The sequence below is a fragment of the Lytechinus pictus genome, chromosome 2 (genome assembly GCF_037042905.1).
Source record: "Lytechinus pictus isolate F3 Inbred chromosome 2, Lp3.0, whole genome shotgun sequence".
NCBI lineage: Eukaryota > Metazoa > Echinodermata > Echinoidea > Temnopleuroida > Toxopneustidae > Lytechinus > Lytechinus pictus.
Genome location: NC_087246.1, coordinates 63,197,781 through 63,215,423, shown reverse-complemented (window position 1 = coordinate 63,215,423; position 17,643 = coordinate 63,197,781).

The window sequence follows — 17,643 nt, the reverse complement described above, 5'->3', positions numbered from 1 at the left end:
AAACGAAATCAGAAATACTTTTGGGCTTTTTCTGATACCTCATTCTATACTTGTGTTTATTATGTATCAAAAACAAAATCAGAACACGCTTTCTACCCCGTGATTCTGTTTGGAAAAACGCAGACAGCGAAAACGAAATCGGGTACTCGCTTTCCACTTCCTGCTCTGTGATTTTGTCTTTCGCACAGACAACAGCCATATCGAAATACGTTATACACACGTGCACGCAGTACAGTGCATGCATGATACGAACACGTACAACAAAAATTCATGTTAACATGGCTTTTTCCAGCGTTTTCGGACCTTCACAGAGCAGGAAGTGGAAAGCGAGTACCCGATTTCGTTTTCGCTGTCTGCGTTTTTCCAAACAGAATCACGGGGTAGAAAGCGTGTTCTGATTTTGTTTTTGATATATAACAAACACAAGTATAGAACTAGAACTGCAATCGTTTCAGAACGATGTGCATGCATTGACGCGTCTGATTGAAAGGTCAAGTCCACCTCAGAAAAATCTTGATTGGAATCAATGGGGAAAAATCAGACAAGCACAATGCTGAAAATTTCATCAAAACCGGATGTAAAATAAGAAAGTTATGACATTTCAAAGTTTCGCTTATTTTAAACAAAATAGTTATATGAACGAGCAAGTTACATCCAAATGAGAGTGATGATGATGATGTCACTCACTAAAAATGGCGCATGCGCTGTCATGCATGAATGATTTAAGAAAATGAAATAGGAGGTACACAATAATGCATCATGGACAACATGTCTACCAAATCGGAATGAATTTGGATGAGGAGCGGAGGCAGGGGAGGACTAACAAAAATTACATGTTAATCAAAGTGGATTTTGGTACATTTTGCCCTCCATAGGAAGTTACATTCTCGAGTCAAACAGATTTCGTCCATTTTTAGACCATATTGCCGCTCAACAAAGAGAGAGAAGGGAGAGAAAGACACAGAGAGTGATATGAATAAGCATACAAATTTCCCTGACAGTTCATTAACGTAACTCAGTGTAAAGTACATAGCAGAACGATGTGCATCAGTGCATGCATAATACGTTATGCCATAGACATTGTGTACAATTCTGTTGTTGATAATGTGTGCATTGTGAGTAGTATACCATGTGTTCAGATTGGCTTATCTCGAAATTTTCTGTTGTAACCTATGTCGTATTTGATATCACTGGATAGAGCATTTCAATGCGGAGACATTGATACCACTTTTATCTGTGCGCAAGCATTAGACCGGAAGTAAATGCCATGTAAAGAAAGACATTAAAAATGACAGTTTTGCACAATAATTCTAAGCTGACGTCAGCTCTATGTCAGTTTCTGTCACAAAAGGTTGACGAACGGTTAAAGTATATATCAATACTTATATCTGCCAAGTTAGAAAGGATAAACTTTAATAATAAGGAAATAAGAGCAAGTTGAAGTTGTGCTGGCATTATAGTGCATTTTTGTGTATTTTGCTGATTTTCGGGAGCATTTTTCAGATATTTCGTCAGTGGTAAGGTATATATTTTTCTAAATGGCATGAAAGGGCATATCTTGAACACCCTAAATCTAAAAAAAGGGTACGGGTTTGGCCATTCATGACGCAATGAGGAGCATTCAAAGGTAAGCGTTTTTGAAACTTTAGAGGGCGCTATTTCAATACCGGAAGGTCAGTGATGCGTGAAAATTGACTCGTATGTATGATAAGTTGCCAGTATCAATTCCTGAAAATATGAGCTCGAATTGAATAAAAACAAGAAAGTTATGGCCATTTTACGACTTTTTGACTTTACATTTCAATAAATATGAGGTTTATGAAGGAAGGCTATTTCGGATTTGAATTTAGGGCCTGAAGATGGCATTTTAAAGGTCAGATTATACGTCGCAAATGATGGAGCAACTCTTTGACTATCTATAGCAATTTGTTAGAAGTCTGTAGCATGCAGGATGCGGGAGTTAGAACGAGATTAGTAATGGTATGCAAATGGACTTGAAATTTACAAAATGGCGCCTTGATGGTCATGCATGAGTGATTTTGGAAAAAGGAAGACAAGGTGCACAACTAGGGATGCAGGACAACATGTCTACAAAGTTTGGATGAATTTGGATGAGGGACGGAGCCAGGGTAGAGCTAACAAAAACCATGTGTTAAACAAATGGGATTTGGTGGAAGAAGAAGAAGAAGAAGACTAGAACTGCAATCGTTTCAGAACGATGTGCATGCATTGACGCGTCTGATTGAAAGGTCAAGTCTACCTCAGAAAAATGTTGATTTGAATCAATAGGGAAAAATCAGACAAGCGCAATGCTGAAAATTTCATCAAAATCGGATTTAAAATAAGAAAGTTATGACATTTCAAAGTTTCGCTTATTTCTAACAAAATAGTTTTAATTATGAACGAGCCAGTTACATGCAAATGAGAGAGATGATGATGTCACTCACTCAAAATGGTGCATGCACTGTCATGCATGAATGATTTTAGAAAATGAAATAAGAGGTACACAATAATGCATCATGGACAACATGTCTACCAAATCGGAATGATATGGATAAGCATACACATTTCCCTGACAGTTCATTAACGTAACTCAGTGTAAAGTACATAGCAGAACGATGTGCATGCATAATACGTTATGCCATAGACATTGTGTACAATTCTGTTGTTGATAATGTGTGCATTCTGAGTAGTATACCATGTGTTCAGATTGGCTTATCTTGAAATTTTCTGTTGTAACCTATGTCATATTTGGTATCACTGGAAAGAGCATTCAAATGCGGTGACATTGATACCCCTTTTATTTGTGCTCAAGCAATAGACCGGAAGTAAATGCCATATAAAGAAAAACATTAAAAATGAAGGTTTTGCACAATAATTTTAAGCTGACGTCAGATTTTTGTCAGTTTCTGTTACAAAAGGTTGACGAACGGTTGTAGTATATATCAATACTCATATCTGCCAAGTTAGAAAGGATAAGCTTCAATAATAAGGAAATAAGAGCAAGTTGAAGTTGTGCTGGCATTATAGTGCATTTTTGCGTATTTTGCTGATTTTCGGGAGCAATTTTCAGATATTTTGTCAGTGGTAAGGTATATATTTTTCTAAATGGCATGAAAGAGCATATCTTGAACACCCTAAATCTAAAAAAAGGTACGGGTTTGGCCATGCATGACGAAATGAGGAGCATTCAAAGATAAGCGTTTTTGAAACTTTAGAGGGCGCTATTTCAGTAACGGAAATTCAGTGGTGCGTGAAAACTAAGTCGTAAGTATGATATGGTACCAGTATCAATTCCTAAAAATATGAGCTCGAAATGAATAAAAACAATAAAGTTATGGCCATTTTACGATTTTTTGACTTTACATTTCAATAAATGTGACGTTTTTGAAGGAAGGCTATTTCGGATTTGAATTTAGGGCATGAAGATGGCATTTTGAAGGTCAGGTTATGCGTCGCAAATGATGGAGCAACTCTTTGACTATCTATAGCAATTTGTTAGAAGTTTGTAGCATGCAGGATGCGGGAGTTAGGACGAGATTAGTAATGGTATGCAAATGGACTTGAAATTTACAAAATGGCGCCTAGATGGTCATGCATGAGTGATTTTGGAAAAAGAAAGACAAGGGGCACAACTAGGGATGCTGGACAACATGTCTACAAAGTTTGGATGAATTTGGATGAGGGACAGAGCCAGGGCAGAGCTAACAAAAACCATGTGTTAAACAAATGGGATTTTGTGGAAGAAGAAGAAGAAGAAGAAGAAGAAGAAGAAGAAGAAGAAGACGACGGAATAGGAATACGGAACAAGAACAATGCATTGTCGCCAGTGGGCGTCAATGCAACTAGAACTGCAATCGTTTCCGAACGATGTGCATGCATTGACGCGTCTGATTGAAAGGTCAAGTCCACCTCAGAAAAATCTTGATTGGAATCAATAGGGGAAAATCAGACAAGCACAATGCTGAAAATTTCATCAAAATCGGATGTAAAATAAGAAAGTTATGACATTTCAAAGTTTCGCTTATTTTTAACAAAAGAGTTATATGAACGAGCCAGTTACATCCAAATGAGAGAGATGATGATGTCACTCACTCAAAATGGTGCATGTACTGTCATGCATGAATGATTTTAGAAAATAAAATAAGAGGTACACAATAATGCATCATGGACAACATGTCTACCAAATCGGAATGAATTTGGATGAGGAGCGGAGGCAGGGGAGGACTAACAAAAATTACATGTTAATCAAAGTGGATTTTGGTACATTTTGCCCTCCATAGGAAGTTACATTCTCAAGTCAAAAGTATTTCGTCCATTGGGCCATTTTTAGACCATATGGCCGCTCAAAAAAAAGAGAGAGAAGGGAGAGAAAGACACAGAGAGTAATATGAATAAGCATACACATTTCCCTGACAGTTCATTAACGTAACTCAGTGTAAAGTACATAGCAGAACGATGTGCATGCATAATACGTTATGCCATAGACATTGTGTACAATTCTGTTGTTGATAATGTGTGCATTGTGAGTAGTATACCATGTGTTCAGATTGGCTTATCTTGAAATTTTCTGTTGTAACCTATGTCGTATTTGGTATCACTGGATAGGGCATTCCAATGCGGTGACATTGATACCACTTTTATTTTTGCGCAAGCAATAGACCGGAAGTAAATGCCATATAAAGAAAGACATTAAAAATGACAGTTTTGCACAATAATTTTGAGCTGACGTCAGCTCTATATCAGTTTCTGTCACAAAAGGTTAACGAACGGTTGTAGTATATATCAATACTCATATCTGCCAAGTTAAAAAGGATAAACTTCAATAATAAGGAAATAAGAGCAAGTTCAAGTTGTGCTGGCATTATAGTGCATTTTTGCGTATTTTGCTGATTTTCGGGAGCATTTTTCAGATATTTCGTCAATGGTAAGGTATATTTTTTTCTAAATGGCATGAAAGGGCATATCTTGAACACCCTAAATCTAAAAAAGGGTACGGGTTTGGCCATGCATGACGCAATGAGGAGCATTCAAAGATAAGCGTTTTTGAAACTTTAGAGGGCGCTTTTTCTGTAACGGAAAATCAATGATGCGTGAAAACTAATTCTTATGTATGATATGTTGCCAGTATTGATTCCTGAAAAAATTAGCCCGAATTGCATAAAAACCAGAAAGTTATGGCCATTTTACGATTTTTTGACTTTACATTTCAATAAATATGAAGTTTTTGAAGGAAGGCTATTTCGGATTTGAATTTAGGGCATGAAGATGGCATTTTAAAGGTCAGGTTATATGTCGCAAATGATGAAGCAACTCTTTGACTATCTATAGCAATTTGTTAGAAGTCTGTAGCATGCACGATGCGGGAGTTAGGACGAGATTAGTAATGGTATGCAAATGGACTTGAAATTTACAAAATGGCGCCAGGATGGTCATGCATGAGTGATTTTGGAAAATGGAAGACGAGGTGCACAACTAGGGATGCTGGACAACATGTCTACAAAGTTTGGATGAATTTGGATGAGGGACGGAGCCAGGGTAGAGCTAACAAAAACCATGTGTTAAACAAATGGGATTTTGTGGAAGAAGCAGAAGAAGAAGAAGAAGACGACGGAATAGGAATACGGAACAAGAACAATGCATTGTCGCCATTGGGCGTCAATGCAACTAGAACTGCAATCGTTTCAGAACGATGTGCATGCATTGACGCGTCTGATTGAAAGGTCAAGTCCACCTCAGAAAAATCTTGATTTGAATCAATAGGGAAAAATCAGACAAGCACAATGCTGAAAATGTCATCAAAATCGGACGTAAAATAAGAAAGTTATGACATTTCAAAGTTTCGCTTATTTTTAACAAAATAGTTATATGAACGAGCCAGTTACTTCTAAATGAGAGAGATGATGATGTCACTCACTCAAAATGGCGCATGCACTGTCATGCATGAATGATTTAAGAAAATGAAATAAGAGGTACACAATAATGCATCATGGACAACATGTCTACCAAATCGGAATGAATTTGGATGAGGAGCGGAGGCAGGGGAGGACTAACAAAAATGACATGTTAATCAAAGTGGATTTTGGTACATTTTGCCCTCCATAGGAAGTTACAGTCTCGAGTCAAACAGATTTCGTCCATTTTTAGACCATATGGCCGCTCAACAAAGAGAGAGAAGGGAGAGAAAGACACAGAGAGAGTGATATGAATAAGCATACAAATTTCCCTGACAGTTCATTAACGTAACTCAGTGTAAAGTACATAGCAGAACGATGTGCATGCATAATACGTTATGCTATTGACATTGTGTACAATTCTGTTGTTGATAATGTGTGCATTGTGAGTAGTATACCATGTGTTCAGATTGGCTTTTCTTGAAATTTTCTGTTGTAACCTATGTCGTATTTGGTATCACTGGAAAGAGTATTCCAATGCGGTGACATTGATACCACTTTTATTTGTGCGCAGGCAATAGACCGGAAGTAAATGCCATATAAAGAAAGACATTAAAAATGACAGTTTTTCACAATAATTTTAAGCTGACGTGAGCTCTATGTCAGTTTCTGTCACAAAAGGTTGACGAACGGTTAAAGTATATATCAATACTCATATCTGCCAAGTTAGAAAGGATAAGCATCAATAATAAGGAAATAAGAGCAAGTTGAAGTTGTGCTGGCATTATAGCGCATTTTTGCGTATTTTGCTGATTTTCGGGAGCATTTTTCAGATATTTCGTCAGTGGTAAGGTATATATTTTTCTAAATGGCATGAAAGGGCATATCTTGAACACCCTAAATCTAAAAAAGGGTACGGGTTTGGCCATGCATGACGCAATGAGGAGCATTCAAACGTAAGCGTTTTTTAAACTTTAGAGGGCGCTATTTCAATACCGGAAGGTCAATGATGCGTGAAAACTAAGTCGTATGTATGATATATTTCCAGTATTCATTCCTAAAAAAATGAGCTCGAATTGCATTAAAACCAGAAAGTTATGGCCATTTTACGATTTTTTTACTTTACATTTCAATAAATATGAAGTTTTTGAAGGAAGGCTATTTCGGATTTGAAATTAGGGCATGAAGATGGCATTTTAAAGGGTAGGTTATACGTCGCAAATGATGAAGAAACTCTTTGACTATCTATAGCAATTTGTTAGAAGTCTGTAGCATGCACGATGCGGGAGTTAGAACGAGATTAGTAATGGTATGCAAATGGACTTGAAATTTACAAAATGGCGCCTGGATGGTCATGCATGAGTGATTTTGGAAAAAGAAAGACGAGGGGCACAACTAGGGACGCTGGACAACATGTCTGTCAAGTTTGGATGAATTTGGATGAGGGACGGAGCCAGGGCAGAGCTAACAAAAACCATGTGTTAAACAAATGGGATTTAGTGGAAGAAGAAGAAGAAGAAGACTAGAACTGCAATCGTTTCCGAACGATGTGCATGCATTGACGCGTCTGATTGAAAGGTCAAGTCCACCTCAGAAAAATCTTGATTTGAATCAATAGGAAAAAATCAGACAAGCACAATGCTGAAAATTTCATCAAAATCGGATGTAAAATAAGAAAGTTATGACGTTTCAAAGTTTCGCTTATTTTTAACAAAAGAGTTATATGAACGAGCCAGATACATCCAAATGAGAGAGATGATGATGTCACTCACTCAAAATGGTGCATGCACTGTCATGCATGAATGATTTTAGAAAATGAAATAAGAGATACACAATAATGCATCATGGACAACATGTCTACCAAATCAGAATGAATTTAGATGAGGAGCGGAGGCAGGGGAGGACTAACAAAAATTACATGTTAATCAAAGTGGATTTTGGTACATTTTGCCCTTCATAGGAAGTTACATTCTCAAGTCAAAAGGATATCGTCCATTGGGCCATTTTTAGAACATATGGCCGCTCAAAAAAAAGAGAGAGAAGGGAGAGAAAGACACAGAGAGTAATATGAATAAGCATACACATTTCCCTGACAGTTCATTAACGTAACTCAGTGTAAAGTACATAGCAGAACGATGTGCATGGATAATACGTTATGCCATAGACATTGTGTACAATTCTGTTGTTGACAATGTGTGCATTGTGAGCAGTATACCATGTGTTCAGATTGACTTATCTTGAAATTTTCAGTTGTAACCTATGTCGTATTTGGTATCACTGGAAAGAGCATTCCAATGCGGTGACATTGATACCACTTTTATTTGTGCGCAGGCAATAGACCGGAAGTAAATGCCATATAAAGAAAGACATTAAAAATGAAGGTTTTGCACAATAATTTTAAGCTGACGTCAGATTTTTGTCAGTTTTTGTTACAAAAGGTTGACGAACGGTTGAAGTATATATCAATACTCATATCTGCCAAGTTAGAAAGGATAAGCTTCAATAATAAGGAAATAAGAGCAAGTTGAAGTTGTGCTGGCATTATAGTGCATTTTTGCGTATTTTGCTGATTTTCGGGAGCATTTTTCAGATATTTCGTCAGTGGTAAGGTATATTTTTTTCTAAATGGCATGAAAGGGAATATCTTGAACACCCTAAATCTAAAAAAGGGTACGGGTTTGGCCATGCATGACGCAATGAGGAGCATTCAAAGATAAGCGTTTTTGAAACTTTAGAGGGCGCTATTTCAGTAACAGAAATTCAGTGATGCGTGAAAACTAATTCCTATGTATGATATAATACCAGTATCAATTCCTGAAAATATGAGCTCAAAATGAATAAAAACAAGAAAGTTATGGCCATTTTACGATTTTTTGACTTTACATTTCAATAAATATGACGTTTTTGAAGGAAGGCTATTTCGGATTTGAATTTAGGGCATGAAGATGGCATTTTGAAGGTCAGGTTATACGTCGCAAATGATGGGGCAACTCTTTGACTATCTATAGCAATTTGTTAGAAGTCTGTAGCATGCAGGATGCGGGAGTTAGGACGAGATTAGGAATGGTATGCAAACGGACTTGAAATTTACAAAATGGCGCCTTGATGGTCATGCATGAGTGATTTTGGAAAATGGAAGACGAGGTGCACAACTAGGGATGCTGGACAACATGTCTACAAAGTTTGAATGAATTTGGATGAGGGACGGAGCCAGGGTAGAGCTAACAAAAACCATGTGTTAAACGAATGGGATTTGGTGGAAGAAGAAGAAGAAGAAGACGACGGAATAGGAATACGGAACAAGAACAATACATTGTCGCCATTGGGCGTCAATGCAACTAGAACTGCAATCGTTTCCGAACGATGTGCATGCATTGACGCGTCTGATTGAAAGGTCAAGTCCACCTCAGAAAAATCTTGATTGGAATCAATAGGGAAAAAATAAGACAAGCACAATGCTGAAAATTTCATCAAAATCGGATGTAAAATAAGAAAGTTATGACATTTCAAAGTTTCGCTTATTTTTAACAAAATAGTTATATGAACGAGCCAGTTACATCCAAATGAGAGAGATGATGATGTCACTCTCAAAATGGCGCATGCACTGTCATGCATGAATGATTTTAGAAAATGAAATATAAGGTACACAATAATGCATCATGGACAACATGTCTACCAAATCGGAATGATATGGATAAGCATACACATTTCCCTGACAGTTCATTAACGTAACTCAGTGTAAAGTACATAGCAGAACGATGTGCATGCATAATACGTTATGCCATAGACATTGTGTACAATTCTGTTGTTGATAATGTGTGCATTTTGAGTAGTATACCATGTGTTCAGATTGGCTTATCTTGAAATTTTCTGTTGTAACCTATGTCATATTTGGTATCACTGGAAAGAGCATTCAAATGCGGTGACATTGATACCCCTTTTATTTGTGCTCAAGCAATAGACCGGAAGTAAATGCCATATAAAGAAAAACATTAAAAATGAAGGTTTTGCACAATAATTTTAAGCTGACGTCAGATTTTTGTCAGTTTCTGTTACAAAAGGTTGACGAACGGTTGAAGTATATATCAATACTCATATCTGCCAAGTTAGAAAGGATAAGCTTCAATAATAAGGAAATAAGAGCAAGTTGAAGTTGTGCTGGCATTATAGTGCATTTTTGCGTATTTTGCTGATTTTCGGGAGCATTTTTCAGATATTTTGTCAGCGGTAAGGTATATATTTTTCTAAATGGCATGAAAGAGCATATCTTGAACACCCTAAATCTAAAAAAAGGTACGGGTTTGGCCATGCATGACGAAATGAGGAGCATTCAAAGATAAGCGTTTTTGAAACTTTAGAGGGCGCTATTTCAGTAACGGAAATTCAGTGATGCGTGAAAACTAACTCGTAAGTATGATATGGTACCAGTATTAATTCCTAAAAATATGAGCTCGATATGAATAAAAACAATAAAGTTATGGCCATTTTACGATTTTTTGACTTTACATTTCAATAAATGTGACGTTTTTGAAGGAAGGCTATTTCGGATTTGAATTTAGGGCATGAAGATGGCATTTTGAAGGTCAGGTTATACGTCGCAGATGATGGAGCAACTCTTTGACTATCTATAGCAATTTGTTAGAAGTTTGTAGCATGCAGGATGCGGGAGTTAGGACGAGATTAGTAATGGTATGCAAATGGACTTGAAATATACAAAATGGCGCCTAGATGGTCATGCATGAGTGATTTTGGAAAAAGGAAGACAAGGGGCACAACTAGGGATGCTGGACAACATGTCTACAAAGTTTGGATGAATTTGGATGAGGGACGGAGCCAGGGCAGAGCTAACAAACACCATGTGTTAAACAAATGGGATTTTGTGGAAGAAGAAGAAGAAGAAGACTAGAACTGCAATCGTTTCCGAACGATGTGCATGCATTGACGCGTCTGATTGAAAGGTCAAGTCCACCTCAGAAAAATCTTGATTGGAATCAATAGGGAAAAAATCAGACAAGCACAATGCTGAAAATTTCATCAAAATCGGATGTAAAATAAGAAAGTTATGACATTTCAAAGTTTCGCTTATTTTTAACAAAAGAGTTATATGAACGAGCCAGTTACATCCAAATGAGAGAGATGATGATGTCACTCTCAAAATGGCGCATGCAATATCATGCATGAATGATTTTACAAAATGAAATAAGAGGTACACAATAATGCATCATGGACAACATGTCTACCAAATCGGAATGAATTTGGATGAGGAGAGGAGGCAGGGAGGACTAACAAAAATTACATGTTAATCAAAGTGGATTTTGGTACATTGTACCCTCCAGAGGAAGTTACATTCTCGAGTCAAACAGATTTCGTCCATTTTTAGACCATATGGCCGCTCAACAAAGAGAGAAAAGGGAGACAAAGACACAGAGAGAGTGTTATGAATAAGCATACAAATTTCCCTGACAGTCATTAACGTAACTCAGTGTAAAGTACATAGCAGAACGATGTGCACGCATAATACGTTATGCCATTGACATTGTGTACAATTCTGTTGTTGATAATGTGTGCGTTGTGAGTAGTATACCATGTGTTCAGATTGGCTTATCTTGAAATTTTCTGTTGTAACCTATGTCGTATTTGGTATCAGTGGAAAGAGCATTCCCATGCGGTGACATTGATACCCCTTTTAATTGTGCGCAAGCAATAGATCGGAAGTAAATGCCATATAAAGAAAGACATTAAAAATGACAGTTTTGCACAATAATTTTAAACTGACGTCAGATTTTTGTCAGTTTCTGTCACAAAAGGTTAACGAACGGTTAAAGTATATATCAATACTCATATCTGCCAAGTTAGAAAGGATAAGCTTCAATAATAAGGAAATAAGAGCTAGTTGAAGTTGTGCTGGCATTATAGTGCATTTTTGCGTATTTTGCTGATATTCGGGAGCATTTTTCAGATATTTCGTCAGTTGTAAGGTATATATTTTTCTAAATGGCATGAAAGGGCATATCTTGAACACCCTAAATCTAAAAAATGGTACGGGTTTGGCCATGCATGACGCAATGAGGAGCATTCAAAGGTAAGTGTTTTTGAAACTTTAGAGGGCGCTATTTCAATAACAGAAAATCAATGATGCGTATAAACTATACCGTGTGTATGATATGGTACAAGTTTCAATTCCTGAGAATATAGGCTCAAAATGAATAAAAACAAGAAAGTTATGGCTATTTTACGATTTTTTGACTTTACATTTCAATAAATATGACGTTTTTGAAGGAAGGCTATTTCGGATTTGAATTTAGAGCATGAAGATGGCATTTTGAAGGTCAGGTTATACGTCGCAGATGATGAAGCAATTCTTTGACTATCTATAGCAATTTGTTAGAAGTCTGTAGCATGCAGGATGGGGGAGTTAGGACGAGATTAGTAATGGTATAAAAATGGACTTGAAATTTACAAAATGGCGCCTGGATGGTCATGCATGAGTGATTTTGGAAAAAAGAAGACGAGGTGCACAACTATGGATGCTGGACAACATGTCTACCAAGTTTGGATGAATTTGGATGAGGGACGGAGCCAGGGCAGAGCTAACAAACACCATGTGTTAAACAAATGGGATTTTGTGGAAGAAGCAGAAGAAGAAGAAGAAGACGACGGAATAGGAATACGGAACAAGAACAATGCATTGTCGCCATTGGGCGTCAATGCAACTAGAACTGCAATCGTTTCAGAACGATGTGCATGCATTGACGCGTCTGATTGAAAGGTCAAGTCCACTTCAGAAACTTGTTGATTTGATTCAATAGGGAAAAATCCGACAAGCACATTGCTGAAAATTTCATCAAAATCGGATGTAAAATAAGAAAGTTATGACATTTCAAAGTTTCGCTTATTTCTAACAAAATAGTTTTAATTATGAACGAGCCAGTTACATGCAAATGAGAGAGATGATGATGTCACTCACTCAAAATGGTGCATGCACTGTCATGTATGAATGATTTTAGAAAATGAAATAAGAGGTACACACTAATGCATCATCGACAACATATCTGCCAAATGAATTGTGATGAGGAGCGGAGGCAGGGGAGGAATTAAAAAAAATTACATGTTAATCAAAGTGGATTTAGGACATTATGCCCTCCATAGGAAGTTGCATTCTCGAGTCAAACAGATTTCGTCCATTTTTTGACCATGGCCGCTCAACAAAGAGAGAGAAGGGAGAGAAAGACACAGAGAGAGTGATATGAATAAGCATACACATTTCCCTGACAGTTCATTAACGTAACTCAGTGTAAAGTACATAGCAGAACGATGTGCATGCATAATACGTTATGCCATAGACATTGTGTACAATTCTGTTGTTGATAATGTGTGCATTCTGAGTAGTATACCATGTGTTCAGATTGGCTTATCTTCAAATTTTCTGTTGTAACCTATGTCATATTTGGTATCACTGGAAAGAGCATTCAAATGCGGTGACATTGATACCACTTTTATTTGTGCTCAAGCAATAGACCGGAAGTAAATGCCATATAAAGAAAAACATTAAAAATGAAGGTTTTGCACAATAATTTTAAGCTGACGTCAGATTTTTGTCAGTTTCTGTCACAAAAGGTTGACGAACGGTTAAAGTATATATCAATACTCATATCTGCCAAGTTAGAAAGAATAAGCTTCAATAATAAGGAAATAAGAGCAAGTTGAAGTTGTGCTGGCATTATAGTGCATTTTTGCGTATTTTGCTGATTTTCGGGAGCATTTTTCAGATATTTTGTCAGCAGTAAGGTATATTTTTTTCTAAATGGCATGAAAGGGCATATCTTGAACACCCTAAATCTAAAAAAGGGTACGGGTTTGGCCATGCATGACGCAACGAGGAGCATTCAAAGATAAGCGTTTTTGAAACTTTAGAGGGCGCTATTTCAGTAACGGATATTTAGTGATGCGTGAAAACTAATTCCTATGTATGATATGGTACCAGTATCTATTCCTGAAAATATGAGCTCGAAATGAATAAAGACAAGAAAGTTATGGCCATTTAACGATTTTTTGACTTTACATTTCAATAAATATGACGTTTTTGAAGGAAGGCTATTTCGGATTTGAATTTAGGGCATGAAGATGGCATTTTGAAGGTCAGGTTATACGTCGCAAATGATGGAGCAATTCTTTGACTATCTATAGCAATTTGTTAGAAGTCTGTAGCATGCAGGATGCGGGAGTTAGGACGAGATTAGTAAAGGTATGCAAATGGACTTGAAATTTACAAAATGGCGCCTAGATGGTCATGCATGAGTGATTTTGAAAAAAGGAAGACGAGGGGCACAACTAGGGATGCTGGACAACATGTCTACCAAGTTTGGATGAATTTGGATGAGGGACGGAGCCAGGGCAGAGCTAACAAACACCATGTGTTAAACAAATGGGATTTTGTGGAAGAAGAAGAAGAAGAAGACTAGAACTGCAATCGTTTCAGAACGATGTGCATGCATTGACGCGTCTTATTGAAAGGTCAAGTCCACCTCAGAAAAATCTTGATTGGAATCAATAGGGAAAAATCAAACAAGCACAATGCTGAAAATTTCATCAAAATCGGATGTAAAATAAGAAAGTTATGACATTTCAAAGTTTCGATTATTTTTAACAAAAGAGTTATATGAACGAGCCAGTTACATCCAAATGAGAGAGATGATGATGTCACTCACTCAAAATGGCGCATGCACTGTCATGCATGAATGATCTTAGAAAATGAAATAAGAGGTACACACTAATGCATCATGGACAACATGCTGCCAAATGAATTTGGATGAGGAGCGGAGAGGGGGGAGGAATTAAAAAAAATTACATGTTAATCAAAGTGGATTTAGGACATTATGCCCTCCATAGGAAGTTGCATTCTCGAGTCAAACAGATTTCGTCCATTTTTTGACCATGGCCGCTCAACAAAGAGAGAGAAGGGAGAGAAAGACACAGAGAGAGTGATATGAATAAGCATACAAATATCCCTGACAGTTCATAAACGTAACTCAGTGTAAAGTACATAGCAGAACGATGTGCATGCATAATACGTTATGCCATAGACATTATATACAATTTTATTGTTGATAATATGTGCATTGTGAGCAGTATACCATGTGTTCAGATTGGCTTATCTTGAAATTTTCTGTTGTAACCTATGTCGTATTTGGTATCGGTGGAAAGAGCATTCCAATGCGGTGACATTGATACCACTTTTATTTGTGCGCAGGCAATAGACCGGAAGTAAATGCCATATAAAGAAAGACATTAAAATGACAGTTTTTCACAATAATTTTAAGCTGACGTGAGCTCTATGTCAGTTTCTGTTACAAAAGGTTGACGAACGGTTAAAGTATATATCAATACTCATATCTGCCAAGTTAGAAAGGATAAGCATCAATAATAAGGAAATAAGAGCAAGTTGAAGTTGTGCTGGCATTATAGTGCATTTTTGCGTATTTTGCTGATTTTCGGGAGCATTTTTCAGATATTTCGTCAGTGGTAAGGTATATATTTTTCTAAATGGCATGAAAGGGCATATCTTGAACACCCTAAATCTAAAAAAGGGTACGGGTTTGGCCATGCATGACGCAATGAGGAGCATTCAAACGTAAGCGTTTTTGAAACTTTAGAGGGCGCTATTTCAATACCGGAAGGTCAATGATGCGTGAAAACTATGTCGTAAGTATGATATGTTGCCTGTAATAAGTCCTGAAAATATTAGCTCGAATTGAATAAAAACAAGAAAGTTATGGCCATTTTAGGATTTTTTGACTTTACATTTCAATAAATATGAAATTTTTGAAGGAAGGCTATTTCGGATTTGAATTTAGGGTATGAAGATGGCATTTTGAAGGTCAGGTTATATGTCGCAAATGATGGAGCAACTCTTTGACTATCTAAAGGAATTTGTTAGAAGTTTGTAGCATGCAGGATGCGGGAGTTAGGACGAGATTAGTAATGGTATGCAAATGGACTTGAAATTTACAAAATGGCGCCTTGATGGTCATGCATGAGTGATTTTGGAAAATGGAAGACGAGGTGCACAACTAGGGATGCTGGACAACATGTCTACAAAGTTTGGATTAATTTGGATGAGGGACGGAGCCAGGGTAGAGCTAACAAAAACCATGTGTTAAACAAATGGGATTTTGTGGAAGAAGCAGAAGAAGAAGACTAGAACTGCAATCGTTTCAGAACGATGTGCATGCATTGACGCGTCTGATTGAAAGGTCAACTCCACCTCAGAAAAATGTTGATTTGAATCAATAGGGAAAATTCAGACAAGCACAAAGCTGAAAATTTCATCAAAATCGGATGTAAAATAAGAAAGTTATGACATTTCAAAGTTTCGCTTATTTTAAACAAAATAGTTATATGAACGAGCCAGTTACATCCAAATGAGAGTGATGATGATGTCACTCACTCAAAATGGCGCATGCACTGTCATGTATGAATGATTTTAGAAAATGAAATAAGAGGTACACACTAATGCATCATCGACAACATATCTGCCAAATGAATTGTGATGAGGAGCGGAGGCAGGGGAGGAATTAAAAAAAATTACATGTTAATCAAAGTGGATTTAGGACATTATGCCCTCCATAGGAAGTTGCATTCTCGAGTCAAACAGATTTCGTCCATTTTTAGACCAAATGGCCGCTCAACAAAGAGAGAGAAGGGATAGAAAGACACAGAGAGAGTGATATGAATAAGCTACAAATTTCCCTGACAGTTCATTAACGTAACTCAGTGTAAAGTATACGTATCAGAACGATGTGCATGCATAATACGTTATGCCATAGACATTGTATACAATTATGTTATTGATAATGTGTGCATTCTGAGTAGTATACCATTTGTTCAGATTGGCTTATCTTGAAATTTTCTGTTGTAACCTATGTCATATTTGGTATCACTGGAAAGAGCATTCCAATGCGGTGACATTAATACCACTTTTATTTGTGCTCAAGCAATAGACCGGAAGTAAATGCCATATAAAGAAAGACATTAAAAATGAAGGTTTTGCACAATAATTTTAAGCTGACGTCAGATTTTTGTCAGTTTCTGTTACAAAAGGTTGACGAACGGTTAGAGTATATATCAATACTCATATCTGCCAAGTTAGAAAAGATAAGCTTCAATAATAAGGAAATAAGAGCAAGTTGAAGTTGTGCTGGCATTATAGTGCATTTTTGCGTATTTTGCTGATTTTCGGGAGCATTTTTCAGATATTTCGTCAGTGGTAAGGTATATTTTTTTCTAAATGGCATGAAAGGGCATATCTTAAACACCCTAAATCTAAAAAAGGGTACGGGTTTGGCCATGCATGACGCAATGAGGAGCATTCAAAGATAAGCGTTTTTGAAACTTTAGAGGGCGCTATTTCAGTAACGGAAATTCAGTGATGCGTGAAAACTAATTCCTATGTATGATATTGTACCAGTATCAATTCCTGAAAATATGAGCTCAAAACGAATAAAAACAAGAAACTTATGGCCATTTTACGATTTTTTGACTTTACATTTCAATAAATATGACGTTTTTGAAGGAAGGCTATTTCGGATTTGAATTTAGGGCATGAAGATGGCATTTTGAAGGTCAAGTTATACGTCGCAAATGATGGGGCAACTCTTTGACTATCTATAGCAATTTGTTAGAAGTCTGTAGAAGGCAGGATGCGGGAGTTAGGACGAGATTAGTAATGGTATGCAAATGGACTTGAAAT